The 16423-nt window shown below is 38.3% G+C and overlaps 1 protein-coding gene across 6 annotated transcripts in view; it reads left to right on the plus strand.

Annotated features, from left to right (window-relative positions):
• Window positions 1-11884: 11884 nt before the first annotated feature.
• col6a4a (collagen, type VI, alpha 4a) overlaps window positions 11885-16423 on the plus strand; it is a 37868-nt gene continuing 33329 nt past the window's right edge. For 5 of the 6 annotated variants that reach the window (XM_083543245.1, XM_083543247.1, XM_083543248.1 and 2 more), the window contains exon 1: window positions 11885-12112. The gene's annotated coding sequence lies outside the window, so the exon portion shown is untranslated. The remainder of the gene's footprint in view (window positions 12113-16423) is intronic. The other variant, XM_083543250.1, reaches the window with a different exon arrangement.

Raw genomic sequence — 16423 nt, forward strand, 5'->3', positions numbered from 1 at the left:
AGCTATTTTATTCTTAAAGATTTACAAATAAAGGATTAAATGTGTTTTAGGGACCTTAAATAAAAATGTATACAAAGAACAATATAAGGCACATTATAATGTTGATTTTGATGAAATATGTGTTTATATAGGTCATGGGCCATCATGAATTTAAATCAACATTTGGTTATAATAAAGGTTGTCATAAATAGTCATTATTTAATAAAAAAAACACATAAATTTTTCCACAGCTAATTCAGCCCAAAAATGTCATGATAGTTTGCCAAAGAACATTATTTACCCTATTATTTATTTAAGCAAAATGACACCTGCCTCTTGTTAATTTAATATATATTTAATTAAAATCACATTTTCACCTATTTACATCTTTGTCTCAATCTGTTTAGAAATATTCTGAAAATAAAAAATATTCTGAGTTAATAATTAACAAATCTGACAACACCAAAGTTTTTAAAAAGAGGTAGTTCCCAAATTCTTAGCTACACATTAGCACCACCATTATAACAAATTAACTAGCTTGAAGTTGTATAGCTAATACAGATAATAAAGCTATTAATGTATTGCTTTGGAAACGCTTTGATTAAATACAGAGGAAGTTCATCTTCATTTTTTATACATGGTTTGTTTAATTCCCTTTTATTCCTACTCCCTTTGGCTTATTATCAGCAAACATACATGATTAATGTGCCTGGGAACAGTTGCTAGACAGGATGCTACAGAACACATTGTACTACTGATATTGCTGCTACACATTTCTGAACTATGTTAAATGATTGTGTTCATTTTTAAAATCTTACAATTTGCAGACAGTTTTGGACTGGTGTCTTCCATAAAAATCTAAATATTTTTACTTGTTTCCCAACAATTGGAACATTACACACAGTATTGTTAAAGAAAGTGAGGAGAATGAAACATCATCCAATGTTTCTAATTACAATTTTGGAGTGCTACTTCTCCCACTTTCTGCATGTTTCACATCAGTAATTGATCAATAAGCGAAAAGCAATATATTTTAAACATTTTTGACAAATTCTTATCACAATATAAAAATACATAATTTTAAAATGAATATTTTTCATAATATTTATCAATTGTAATGGTCAATTTCTTTCAGTTTGCTTCATTGAACATATATATTTTTTTATTAGTGCAGTTTATTATTATTAACATTTGTAAACATTAACAGTTTATATCTTTAAACAATTGTAAATAAAATGCCTGCTTGGTTAAATAATTTATAAAATATTATTTTATTGAAATAAAACAGAAAATAGAATAAATGAAATTATCCATTATATTTTATGGATTACCTTGAGTAACCAATTAAATTGGCACAAATTAAATTTTGTAAAAAAAAAAAAATAAATAAATAAAATATGAATTAGTTTACATTTGTTAGACCCCATTTTGGTAATACAGATGTGTATTTAAAAGTAAATATGACCTACTTAACTGTTCTACTTATTTCAGCGTTCTTTGGCTACTTCCTGGTTAGCGGAGATCCCAGATTTTACCTGTTCTGCACAAGAAAAGGATTGAATTTGGTAAAGCCCTTAAATCCCTGTACCGATCTTGTCAATCAAATATCACATTTCCCCGTTCCCAAACAATAAACTAGAAAATTCCCAGTATTTAACTTCTTCTTGTATACAAAAAAATTAAAATTTAAACATTTAAATTTCTTAAATCTATATATACATTTCCTTTCACTTTTTTCATTCAAATGAACATATTTTTTTTAGCTTGTGTAAGTTTCTGGTGTTAAATCAATTTCCCTGTGATGGCTTGGTCCATCACAGGGAATCCAAACAGTCCAAACAGTCTCCCCATGCTTTAGTGGTGACAATGATCTTGCTCTGTATCTTTGATTGTACGTTTTTATGTGCGGCACATAGGATGGACTCAAACATTTTAAGTTTGTCAACATCTTTTAGTTTTGTTGATATGCAAACAGGGCTTTAAATAGATCAATAGATCTGACATTTTTCTCATGAGCTTTTTGACCATTTGTACTGCTTTGTCTGCTGCAACGTTCCCTTGAGAGGCTGTAGGCTGCTTGTTATGTGGTTAAAATCTTACTCCCTCAAAATCTCCTGAAAGTCTAGCACTGCTTTACTGTGGCCCATTGTCTGATATCTCGGGCACGGCATTTCGTTAAAACACAGCTTTTAGATGTTCTATTACGACTGCTTCGGAGGTGGATGACAATTTTGGGATGTCAATGTCTCTTGAATAGTTGAAAGTTAGAATGTATTTTTGTTTATTTAGTCTGTAGCTCTCTGCCATAAATACGATGGCAAATCTGATGGGAGGTCTGAGCTTGTCATCAGCTTGTGCTGAAATCGGCTATCTGTGTTCATGAAACCTCAATATTTGCATATGGGGTCTTTCTTTAATTTACTGCATATGTGATCCGTGGACATCCGTGGTGGACATTGCTCCCGCTGCTCCGCCCCTGTTTTCTGCTGGAGGTGTCTCTTAGCCTCCAGTCTCCGCTGAGGGCGTGGCGCTGCCTCCGGTCGTTGCCGAGGGCTTCGCTCTGTTCCTGGCCTCCGCGTTGAACTGTGCTCCGTTTCGGACCTCCACAGGAGAGGTCGCTCCGCCTCCGGTCCTTCCCAGCTTTCCCCGGTTCCGTGCCGATTCCAACTAGGTCCCCTTCAACCCAGGAATCAAACTCAGGAATCCACCTGCCATGCCCCCTATGGCGGCTGTCATGCCTCCGCTTTCTCTAAAGCTCTCGGTTTTAATTGTACACACCTGGGACTCATTTATCACTTATCTCCAGCACCATACTTAAACCCCTCACTCACACTTACTCCTTGTCTGTTATTGTTTGTTCTTACGTGTATGTGATTGTGTTTGCATATACCTATGCAGTCCTTCCACTCCGCTCGGTCTCCACACTCTCTCTCCGGCCACGCTTTCTCCCAAAGCGCACCCCGGATTACACCTTTTTCCTCCCGTGCGTTCGCTCCTGGAATATGTGGACCTCGCCCCTCCAGGGTGTACCACGAATACCTCGCTCTCTGGGATTCTATGGACTGCCGTGGGTGTGTGTGTGTGTGTTTTTGTGTACAACTCTCTTTATTTCATTAAACCAAAGTGAACTGTGCTCCGGCTTCCACCTCTGTTCGTTCGCTGCATGACAATGATAAATGTTTTGCATGTTTTTTGTTTAGTTAGGCAGCACATTTTCCTGTGTCTTGATGAATGATATTAGGGATTGTTTTTTCTTTTCTTTTGTTTGCAGTCATCCACATAAAACACATAATGGTACATATTTGGCCTTAAGTATAAAGGTTTTAGAAAAGTTGTAGCACAGCAGTTATGCTCACACCTGCTTATGAATTAAATTTTTTAAATGTATCAGTCAGGATTTCGGCCTCATCATAGCACAGAGACGGCGCTAGTTAAGTTGGTAAATGACCTGTTATTGGCCTCTGATCAGGGTTTTGTCTCCTTACTTGTTTTGCTCGACCTTAGTGCAGCTTTTGACACCATGATCATATAGTTTGGGAATTTTGGGATGTCAATGTCTCTTGAATAGTTGAAAGTTAGAATGTATTTTTGTTTATTTAGTCTGTAGCTCTCTGCCATAAATACGATGGCAAATCTGATGGGAGGTCTGAGCTTGTCATCAGCTTGTGCTGAAATCGGCTATCTGTGTTCATGAAACCTCAATATTTGCATATGGGGTCTTTCTTTAATTTACTGCATATGGGGTCTTTCTCTATTTGATGTCATCCAGCTGTTTTGTGCTCAGTAACCTCCGAAGTGGCCTATGTTTTTGAGAAGTAATGTGTTTGTCAATGGGGTAACAACTGAAATGTTTCCATGCCCATACAAAATTCAAACATTCTAGATGTGTATGCTATAGTTTTCCAAGTTTTTCAAAGAATACTTCTCCCAAACAAGAAGATGATGCATCTGCTCCGACTTTGCTTGAATCAAAGAGTGCTGAAGTTGGTGTTGTGATAAGCTCATTTTTTTCTGTGGAGCGTCTCAGGACCACAGGCTTTTTTTGTGGGAAGAGGTCATGCAGGAGCTTTGTTTTCTCTGCTAGATCTGAAATAAACTTCCCCAGTTGGTTTATCATTCCCAGAAAGCTGCATACTACAGACACATTAGTAGTAGAAGTCAACCGTTTGATCGGCTGGCCAATTAATTAAGCCGATGTTTCCATTTTGTAATTACTTAGTTTTGTTCTATTGTGCTGCAAATTTGGCCGATTATTAGGCAGGCGCATCTGACACACCTAACCATGCATGTACGTTCTGCCCTTGCGCGAGTGAACATAACTCTCCCATACCAGTAGGTAGCAGTAGTCTATATTTGGAATCCAAACAGGGAAACAGAAAGAGCTAAGACTGTGAATGTATAAAACTAGCAGCATAAACACCTGCTGCGGTGTCATGTCTGCTAAGTTGCAAAAACAAGAGCAAGAATGGCAACAAGTGTTTGTGTGTTCCCTTTTTACTCCGTCATTGTTTGCTTTCATCAGTTCTGTCATTTTTCTATTTTATTGGTTAAATATAATGCTACTTCTGATGAGAAAGAGAATAACATTTGGAGTTAGTTAACCTTTTGGAATTGTATTGATAGTGAGCCTTCAACCAGTACTTTAGGCTACAGGTCAGCACAGGTACCAAAACCTATTAACAAGTGCATTGATTAGAAAGGCTTGTATTGTTCAAAATTGTTTAATTCAAGTAATTTTCTGTATCACAGAAATCACTTTTAATTAACTGTTAATCATTTAACTGGTGTAATCAACTGGAGAATCGGCCAAACATAGCCATCGGCTGCCCTGACTTTTAAATATTGAAATTGTCCAGAGAAAACCTATATCAGTCCACCTCGAATATGTAGGCTCATGCATATGTTGAAGTGCACCCAGTTTGTCTAAGTCTGGCTGTAATCCAACTAAAGCCATTTGTGTGCTGGAAACTTGACTTCTGTCATTGCAAATTCACAATTCTTTTTGTTGAGTGTCAAGCCAGCACTCTGAAGCTTCCTTAATGCAGCACTTAGTCTGATGTAATGTTCTTCAGGAGGCCTTTCATATATAAGAATGTCAGTCCAAATGGAAGCTTTTTAAAAGAATACTGCCCAAATGGCACAATAAAGGTAGTCAACTGTTGTGACTGTTGTGAAATGTTGTGGTCCTGCCTAACTGTCTTAGTATGTGGTCCACTGAAAGCAAAATAAAATTATCTTGTCTAACAACATTGTTTAATTTGATCATATATTACATCCCAGAACACTAGTCGCTATGTCCCTCAACCTTCTTGATGATGTCAAGCTTCTCCTTCCTGGATAACACTTTCTTGACTTAATATCCATAAATGTCGTACATCTGCAATGCTACATTTTCAAAATATAGTGTTGCACTGGGTTGTAACTTAATCCCAAATTCACATCACATACAAACATACCTTCATGGTCCCATCAGTGTTTTCCATGCTTTTCTTAGGCCTGTGTTTTTATTTGAAGACTGATTCAGGTATCGCTGTGACATCTGCCCCAGTGCCCATTTTCATTTTTACTGGTTGTTCCAAAATCTGAACAGTCATGCACCAGCCTTGAGTTTTTGAATCTATGGCTCTGAGGAAGGTTGTCCTTTGTCTGAATCACAGTCTTCTTTAACCTTCTGAATTGGCACATATACTAGCTCATGCTGTGACACACAGCATCTTTGGCTGGGCAGAGATCCTTTACATGGTATTGTGCTTTTCCACATCTCATGCAGTGTAGTAATTTCTTTGATTTATCTTTACAAATGTTGTGGAAATTTCTTACCTTCTCTGACTTGTTTGGCTATTTGAATAAATCCTGACTGAATTTTTAATTTTCTTCATCAGCCGGCTGTTTTGCTCTGTCTGGCCATAGTAATGGCTTTCTGCAATGAAAGTTCTGTGTCTTTTAATCCGACAACAATTATGTTTCTAATTCCAAAAGCGCAGTGTTTTGATTTATGTTTAAAGTGCAGTGATAAAATCATTAGCTGGTTTATCTGTTTTTGGCTTGAGATTTTTCTATTAAATGTAACTTTTTCTTCTCTTTTCAACCTTTTCTCTGATTTTTACTCTGTAAATTCTGTGTATATCCAACATAAAGGATATTCCACAATAGTGTTCACTTCTATGATAGGACAGGAAACTGTGGCTCTCTACGGTATCCTTGGCAGAAAGCCAAACATCTGCTTTCTATCAGTATCTATCACTGGCCATGGTTTACAAGTGTTGGCCTTATCATGTACAGGCAAAATTAACATACCAACCATTTTTTTGGTAAGTTTTAAGATTGCTGCAATGTTGATTTTCTTTTTTTCTTAATTCATTTTGGTGTTGGTAGGAATGTGGTATGTATTGATCTGAGAACATGAGGTGAATGTGAAAACTTTTTTTAAAAAAAGGACAAAACTGAAAATGGTCAAAGTGTAAAAGGTATGTTTTTTTTCTCTGACAGGAAGGGTATACTTACATAGATGGCAAAAATGGAATGAAGTAAACACTGCAAATCTTCTTTATACCTAGTAGACGTTAAAGATGTCCATGTATGGAATAGGCAGCACAGCTGTAACAATGTTTGGTTTTGAGTTAAATTACTTAACATTGATTTGCTTTACAGACTTCATTCTTTCCACATAACATCATGCAGTCAATTGCATATTTCCCAGTATTGTCAGTGCAAAATGTCTAGTGTCTAGTGTTTTCAAAATGGTGGCAACTGCATTGGTCAGTAACACTTACATGAGCATTAATAAAAATTATATTAAGCCATAAAATATGCCTTTATTGAAATTTTATTAATTATTAATTACAAGAAAGAAATATTTGCAAAAGACCATTGCATGTCCATTATGACATGTGGAGAAGCTTGTGCAAAACAATCTCACACTGAAACTGATGATTGCCCATAATTATAATCCTATAATTAAATATAAGTTAAAGCATGCACTTTACATACCGTTTTTTTTTTTTTTTTAAAGATTGTGTGTTTTTGACTCAAATAGTCCAGAAGTCATTGTAAGAAGCCTTAAAATTATACCACAGACTGCACTAATGATTCCTCAACTTCTTGCAGACTCTGAAAGCTTCTTTCTGTAGAGCTGAGTGTACACATCTGCACACATGTTTTTGGACACATTCTATTGTAAAAAGAATTTTAGTGAAAAATTGCTTACTTTCTTTAACCTACAGTATATGTCAGAAAATATCACATATATCTCCATATATCTGGTGAAATTTACAGGTGATTCCTATTTTTATTTTTTTTACATAAATATACTTGTTTTAAGATCAGAGACTTCTTATATCCAAAGTTTACAGTATACTGTATACTATTTCTGAAGCACTAACTGTCAAATAAAATCTATAATCATATAATTTGTTTTATTAGCACTGTATTTTATTATTGAAGAAATATAGTACCCACTGTACTGCAAACTGTGAGTGAGTGAAATTAGGTTTTTGCTTACTTTGCTGTCTGCTGTTGACACAAGCATACTTCCCATTACACTCCATGACCAGTCTTACTTTATTTTGGCAAAACTTTTTCAACAATGTGTTTACTTTGTTGGTTGTGAGCTTCGTATAAGAAATCTTACAACTATGAACTGGCCATTTGCTGGAATAAGATAAAAATTAATAACTAGTGATGATTTTATTTTACCCGAAAGTTCATAAAAGCTGGAATTTTCTTTCTTGGTCCCAAATTAATGTTTACATGTTCCAGTCCAAATAACATCACAAATGATGACAATAGTTGTGTGATTTTTTTATTCTAGAAGTGTATATACTGCATAAAGACTGGTGTTTACCAAAAATTAAGGGAGATGTATGATTCCTGATAAAAGCCAACACTTCAATTCAATTCAAATAAATTTTTATTTGTATAGTGCTTTTAACAATGAACATTGTTTACACAAGCTTTACACAGATAATGTGGTGATTTAAAAGTAAATATGTTCATTGAAAAGTAAGTTTGTCCCTGATGAGCAACTGTGGCAAGGAAAAACTCCCCGAGATGGCATAAGGAAGAAACCTTGAGAGGAACCAGACTCAAGAGGGAACCCATCCTCATCTGGGTTGCACCGAATGTCCATTTGAAGCAGATATACAATGTTGCGGGGTACAGTGATGATGATCAGAAGTGAACTGTATTCCTGAGTCAGTGTAGCAGACTGTTGACATTAACTACAGTCCAATCCATCCTCAAAGCTCACGTTCTTACTCCGGAATTTCATGGAACCACCCAAGGCATTGATGAGAAACCGTCTCAAGCTGCACAGAGTGGCCTCCAGTCGAAGAGAACACTATCCAGAGGCAGGCCTGGAAGAAGTGGAAAGATCCATGGAGGGGAGAGGGACAGGAGCAGTGATCACTGGAGCCTCAGGAGCATGTTTAACTCGACCGAGAGAGAGAGAGAGAGAGAGAGAGAGAGAGAGAGAGAGAGAGAGAGAGAGGGGGAGAGAGAGAGAGAGAGAGAGAGAGAGAGAGAAGAGGGTGACAGGAAGAGAAGGATATGGATTATTAAGTGTCCTTATTGTTGTATGAAAGGTAATGTCACTGTGCAGTTTGGACTCCGGCAAGACTCGCTATGGCAGCATAACTAAAAGGGAGAACCAGAAGGTAACACAGACATGAGGGATCTCTGGGATAAGAGACGACCCACCAGACCACCGTCAACAAACCTGAGTGAACGTGTGAATGTGAGGGGATGACAGCATACAAATATCCCAGTTCACCAAACACTCTATATCCATGTTCCCTCCAGATCTGAGCCTTTACCTAAAAAAAAAATCTACTGAAAAATATCTACTGATCAAAGGCTTGACTAAATAAATGTGTTTTCAACCTCAACTTGAACACTGAGACTGTGTCTGGGTCCCGAACACTGATTGGAAGGCTGTTTCATAACTGTGGGGCTTTATAAGAGAAAGATCTGCCCCTTGCTGTAGTCTTCATGATTTGAGGAACCAACAGATAGCCTGCACCTTTTGATCTAAATAGGCGTGGAGGATCATACTGGTACAGAAGTTCACTCAGATACTGCGGTGCGAGACCGTTAAGTGCTTTTTACGTCAGTTGTAGTATTTTATAATCACTGCGAGATTTGATTGGGAGCCAGTGTAGACTGATTAAAACAGTGATGTGGTCATATTTGCTAGATCTAGTAAAGACTCTTGCTGCCACATTCTGAAATAACTGAAGCTTATTGATGCACTTATTTGCACACCCAGACAGTAAAGCATTACAGTAGTCTAATCTAGAAGTAACAAAAGCATGAACTAGTTTTTCTGCATCCTGTAACAACATCATATTTCTAATTTTAGCAATATTTCTAAGGTGAAAGAAGGCGATCCTGGTGATATTATTCATGTGAGACTCAAAGGAAAGACGAGGGTCAATAATCACACCAAGGTCTTTGACAGCCGTTCATGCTGAAACAGAAACACCATCCAGAGATGCTACGTAATCAGGAAGTTTACTTCTAGCTGCATGTGGTCCTAGTAAAAGTACTTCCGTCTTATCTGAGTTGAGCAGAAGAAAGTTATTAAGCATCCACTGCCTAATGTCCTTTACACACTTCTCAACATTGTTAAGCTGATCTCTCTCATCTGGCTTTGCTGAAATATACAGCTGTGTATCATCAGCATAGCAATGAAAGCGAATCCCATGTTTATGAATAATTTCACCAAGAGGCAGCATATATAAAGAGAAAAGCAGAGGGCCTAAGACAGATCCTTGAGGAACACCAAACTTTACCTCATAGAGTGTGGAGAACTGACCATTTACATCAACAAACTGATAGCGATCAGTCGAAAAAGACCTGAGCCAAGAGAGAGCTGTTCCCTTTATTCCAACAACGTTCTCAAGTCTAGCAAGTAGTATAGTATGATCAATGGTGTCAAAAGCTGCACTAAGGTCGAGCAAAACAAGTAAGGAGACAAAACCCTGATCAGAGGCCAATAACAGGTCATTTACCAACTTAACTAGCGCCGTCTCTGTGCTATGATGAGGCCGAAATCCTGACTGATACATTTAAAAAATTTTATTCATAAGCAGGTGTGAGCATAACTGCTGTGCTACAACTTTTCTAAAACCTTTATACTTAAGGCCAAATATGTACCATTATGTGTTTTATGTGGATGACTGCAAACAAAAGAAAAGAAAAAACAATCCCTAATATCATTCATCAAGACACAGGAAAATGTGCTGCCTAACTAAACAAAAAACATGCAAAACATTTATCATTGTCATGCAGCGAACGAACAGAGGTGGAAGCCGGAGCACAGTTCACTTTGGTTTAATGAAATAAAGAGAGTTGTACACAAAAACACACACACACACACACCCACGGCAGTCCATAGAATCCCAGAGAGCGAGGTATTCGTGGTACACCCTGGAGGGGCGAGGTCCACATATTCCAGGAGCGAACGCACGGGAGGAAAAAGGTGTAATCCGGGGTGCGCTTTGGGAGAAAGCATGGCCGGAGAGAGAGTGTGGAGACCGAGCGGAGTGGAAGGACTGCATAGGTATATGCAAACACAATCACATACACGTAAGAACAAACAATAACAGACAAGGAGTAAGTGTGAGTGAGGGGTTTAAGTATGGTGCTGGAGATAAGTGATAAATGAGTCCCAGGTGTGTACAATTAAAACCGAGAGCTTTAGAGAAAGCGGAGGCATGACAGCCGCCATAGGGGGCATGGCAGGTGGATTCCTGAGTTTGATTCCTGGGTTGAAGGGGACCTAGTTGGAATCGGCACGGAACCGGGGAAAGCTGGGAAGGACCGGAGGCGGAGCGACCTCTCCTGTGGAGGTCCGAAACGGAGCACAGTTCAACGCGGAGGCCAGGAACAGAGCGAAGCCCTCGGCAACGACCGGAGGCAGCGCCACGCCCTCAGCGGAGACTGGAGGCTAAGAGACACCTCCAGCAGAAAACAGGGGCGGAGCAGCGGGAGCAATGTCCACCACGGATGTCCACCATGGAGACCTGGAGCGGAGCGACACCCTTGGCGGAGATCGGAGGCTGAGCGACGTCCTCGGCGGAGGCCTGGAGCAGAGCGACATTCACCTCCGGCAGAAAACAGGCGTGAAACAGCGCCCACCGTAGAGGACTGGAGCGGAGCGATGTCCACCACGGAGATCTAGAGCGGAGCGGTGCCCTTGGCAGAGACCGGAGCCTGAGCGACGTCCACCATGGAGACCTGGAGCGGAGCGACACCCTCTGCGGAGACCTCCTCAGCGGAGACCGGAGGACTGGAGCAGGCGTCGAGCAACACCCTCAGCCGAGGTTTGGGCCAGAAAAACGCCTTCCATGGAGGTTAGAGGCCGGAATGATGCTCTTTGTGGAGGTTTGTGAAGGTTTGGAGCCAACCCTGGGGCATGAGGGCGCTTTCTGTGGGTATCCAAAAACTGCGGAGTTTTGGGTCATGACGCTGCCTTGAGAGGGACACTGAGGTGAGACGTCGCCATTGGGGGAGCTTAGAGGCGAGATGTCGCATGGAGAGGAACTCTGAGACGTGACTTCGCCTTGCGGGGACCTCTGAGGCGTGTTCCCTGTTAATCTGAGCACTTACCTGAGAGCGAATTAAATTGTGGTGTAAAACTATGAATGAAAAAATGCTTTATTTTTGTACTGTAGAAATGCTGTATTGCACATCCTGGAGATTTAAGTGCGATATTCAGTTTAATTTATGGATACTAATATAAGCTTATAAACTGTTTTTTGTAAGTGATATAGTAGTTTCTTATTTATCTTTACTGTTAACATCTCTTAGGCTGTAGTGGTTTACTGTACCTTAGCCTTTCTTAGAACATATAAAGTTAAAGAAAAAAAAAAAGAAAAAGAAGTGTGTCTGGAAAGCCTCATCCTGTGTGTGTGTGTGTGTGTGTGTGTGTGTGTGTGAGGAGGGAGAGGCGTAGCCCAAGTTTCCCACTGTACCCCACTTTCCTGTCTCACACTTCTGCCTCACTTTCATGCACTTAACTTCAACTTTACAATAGTGCCTGCTCTGTACTCTGCACATTCTCTATCATTGACTGTGAAGGACACTTCAAGACTTACATTTGCTTCAATGAGATCTACATTGAAGTTTTGAGGTGAGCAGCTTCTAGGAACAAAAATATTTTTTTAAAGATATGCATGTTAAAGAGGCCATGTTAAATAAAACAATTAGTAGTCTGTAGGATGTGCGGGTATGCTGTTTAATTTAAAAGAAGATCATGTGAAAAAAAATTGTTTTATTAGTTTATAGTTTAAAGTTAAAGTTATCCAGTAATTATAATTACGAACATGGCTATCCAGAGAATTTGGTAAAAGTGAAAAGATATAGTACACTCTTCTAGAACAAAATGCACCAGACTGTGCTTTTGAAACACCATGCAAACATCTGTAAAATCTTTTCGTAAATATTTACTTTAAAAAAGTGTAACTAATTCCCTTTAAAACTTAAGCTTTAGACTTACACAAGTTAAACTTAATTATGTGGTTAAAGAAATGTTTAAGGTATATTTATGCATACTAAAATTACAAAAGATATTTAATTTATGGCAGCACCTATGCAATAAATAAAAGTAGAATTTGGTGCCTTTATTTCTGAGTGAATACAGTTAGATATGTAAGAATGAGAATCCCATATCCCCTAAGATATAGGCTTAATGCTTTCATGAAAACCTTTCACCTTCTGAACAGTTAATTTCCTTGAATGGTCTTGTGCATTTGACTTGCTGAAGATCTGCTGCATTTGGTCAGTGTGTTATGGAGGTGATAAATTATCCAAACACAGTGGAGATAAATTTTCTTACTGATACACAGACACTGCAAGCACAAGCCACAAGTTCAAATTAGTTTTATTAAATGCTATTTGATTTAATCATAACTGAGATGATAAAATCAATAGAATACCTATATAATCTGTAATGGTTATAAAATGTTTATAATGTGAATTTTATTGGATTTAATTGAAACTGTAATGGTCCCTGTTGGTCTTTACTGTTCATCTGTTGCCTTCTATTGGTGCCATGGTATGTCTAGTGAATACCATAAAGGACAAATAGAATACCTTTGGCAACTTGCAACATGATAGTACCAACTGGACATCAATACAATGTATTATTAAGCATCTAGACTCCAGGAAGATTCCTCAAAAAATAACAATTATGAGATATTATAAACCTAGCTTTTTTCTGGTGAAGTGCAAGCACTATGGTCTGTACCTTTCTTTTTAAAGAAACCTGAAAACATTGCATTATTTCTGCAATTGTTTTGTTATAAATGATTGAGGTATTGCTTGAGTCTTTCAGAGGTTAGGCTGTTTATCTAAAAGGCTTATAACCTAAACAGTCTCACCCATCCTGATAAACAAAGAGTGACTGGATTTAGTTTAATCTCGATAGACCACATTTGCACATTAGGCCTCATTTGCAGGGAATGTAACATTTATTTATTTTGGCTCCCTAAAATATCTTTTTTTTTAAAGCAGATTGTTCCAGAGCTCTCTGTTAGTGGAGATTTAAAGAGTTTCTAAGAAGATTAGAATATAAAATAGAATTACACTCAGCCTATAAATCTCCCTCCCCCTTCTCTCTTTTTCTCTCTCTCTGTGTGTTTATTCTGATAACCATAATTAGGCTTAATTATGAATTTCCTTAGAATTTTTATTTGGTCTTAGAGGGAGTGACAGGATGCAGAAATCTTGCTCATGACATGCTGTTGTTAATATGATGAGTTACTGAAGTTTTATAGAAAAAATATTGTTATAGTTATGTGTGTTCCATTACATCACTTGCACTCACTCTATTGTTTAGTACTTAGCAGAAGATAATAGTACTGCTAATGCTAATAGTACACCAAAATGATGTGGGTCAATTATGTAAAACCTTGCAAAACTTTGGTAAAAAAATATCAATCTATACCTAAAAACTTTTAAACACTAAAACAGAAAAAAGTAACCACAAAAAACTTGACTTGGTTGCTGGTATTTCAGAAACAGCTGATCTCTTGGGATTTCATGCAGAACAGCCTACAGAGTTCACACTCTATCATGGTTTCTGCAGCTTTCACAAAGTCATATTTAAGACTTTGTAAGACCTTTTAAAGACCATTAAGAAATATATTTAAGACCTATATAACAACATCAAAAACACACACTAATACGTTGTTAGCAACATGCCTTAACCAAGCCCTAAATATTTTTTTTTCAAGTCAAGTATTGTTAAACTTGCACTTTTACCATAGCTGAAAAATTACAACTGTGGTGCAACCTAAGAGTGATTCTCACACATAACAGAAAGCTGATTCATTGTTGCATGTTCATTTGCAGTTGTACTACAGCAAATTATATTTCAACTAGCAAAAGAAAAATTTTAAGTGCCGCAGAAGCATTTTAAAGGGCAATAAAGGTAGTGTTACATGGATGTAACTCATCTCACTGGTTCTGCACTTGAAGAAAAATAGTTCACTGAGCAGAGCTTTTTTTTTGTTTTACTATTTTCTTCCAGCATCCGCAGACACTCAGTCACCATTTGAAGACCCTTACACTCTTCTCTGCTTAGTGTGTCTCTCTCCCCCAAAGCTAGTGTCTTTCTCCTCCTTATTGGCATTGCTGGACTGAAACAGAGCACACTGATTAATTCAATTTAATTAAATAAATGTTTATTTGTATAGCGCTTTTAACATTGAACATTGTCTCAAAGCAGCTTTACACAGGTCTTATCAGCTACAGGTGTAGTCTTACTGCTTGTTTCGTCCAGCTCGACCAGGGAACTGTCCGAGCTGAGGGAGCTTGTTCCCTTGAGAGGCTTGAGAAGCATAAACTGGTGGAAAGTGCTCCCAGACAAAGAGAAGCATGTGGGTAGGTGGGGAAGGTTGGAGGTGATGGAGAGTGGGATAGAGAGAGAGGGAAAGAAGCTGCTTTTCCTCGGGTACACCGCTATTAGGACTCCCCTGGAGAGGCATGGCAGATGGTGAAGTGCCTGTTCCACCACCGGTCCCATGTCCTGCTCCCTCCATGGCGAAGTGTTGCTGGTGTCATACTCTTCGGGTTTTGGCACCACTATAACGAATCTCACTGGTTCCACACTGCATAAGGAGAAAGAGATTGGCACAACATAATTGGCATCGACAAAGAGATGAAAAAAGTAGGCAGGAGTACAAGGAGATGTGGCAGCAGGTTAAGAGGGATGTGGAAAAAGCAAATGAAAACCATATGAGGATCTGTATGAGAAGTTGAACACTAAGGAAAGAGAAAAAGATTTGTACCGATTGGCCAGGCAGAGGGACCGAGAAGGGAAGGATGTGCTGTAAATTAGAGCAATAAAAGAGGCAGATAGAAATGTGTTGACTAGTGAGGAGAGTGTGTTGAAAAGGTGGAGGTATGTTGAGCAGCTGATGAATGAGGAAAATGAGAGAGAGAGAAGGGTGGATGATGTGGAGATGGTGAAGCGGGAAGTGGATAGAATTAATAAGGAGGAAGTGAGAGCAGAAGGTAGAAATTATTTAGAGGATGATTATTAAGAGGATGAAGAGTGGAAAGTCCATTGGACCATCGTCTGAGAGATGTTAAAGAGTGGATGTCTGCCAACTTCCTACAGTTAAATGAGTCTAAGACTGAGGTCTTAAACTTTGCCTCCCCTGCTTCTACAGAGGTAGTGGGCAGTAAACTAGGACCCCTATCTGATAATCTTCATTCACATGCCAGAAACTTTACTGTTAACTGGCATTACTTTTGACTCTGCCTTGACTTTTGATAAACAGATTAATGCTGTGGTAAGAAGTTGTTTTTATCAGCTAAAGATATTGCAAAGATGAAGTCATTCTTAACATCAAAAGACATGGAGACTGTAATACATGCTTTTATCAAATCCAGATTCGACTATTGTAATGTACTGTACTTGGGTGTTTCACAGTCTCTATTGTCTCGTCTTCAACTTGTCTAAAGTGCTGCTGCTCGATTGTTAACTGGAACAAGGAAGAGGGAACATATTTCACCAGTGTTGATCTCTCTTCACTGGCTTCCATTTAAATTCCGTATTCATTTTAAAACACTGCTGTTTGTTTATAAGGGTCTCCATGGTTTGGCTCCATCCTATATCACTGATCTCCTTCTGTTCCAATGCAATGTCTCTAGGGAACTTCGTTCAACTAGTAGTTTTCAGTTGACTGTTCCAAGGACATGCTTGAAATCGAAAGGAGATCATGCCTTTTCCGTGGCTACTCTACAGTTATGGAAAAAGTTGCCACCCTATATAAGAACTGCACCAACATACACTGATTTTAAGTCTCTTCTAAAAACTTATTTATTTACTGTTGCATATAATCATAAGTAAGCATACTGGCATAACTTTAGTGTAATATCTGTTGCCGTGTCCTATGTTGACTTTTGTATTTTTTTTATTTTGTATTTTATCATA

This window comes from Silurus aristotelis, assembly GCF_946808225.1.
Source record: "Silurus aristotelis genome assembly, chromosome: 1".
NCBI classification, from domain to species: Eukaryota; Metazoa; Chordata; class Actinopteri; order Siluriformes; family Siluridae; genus Silurus; species Silurus aristotelis.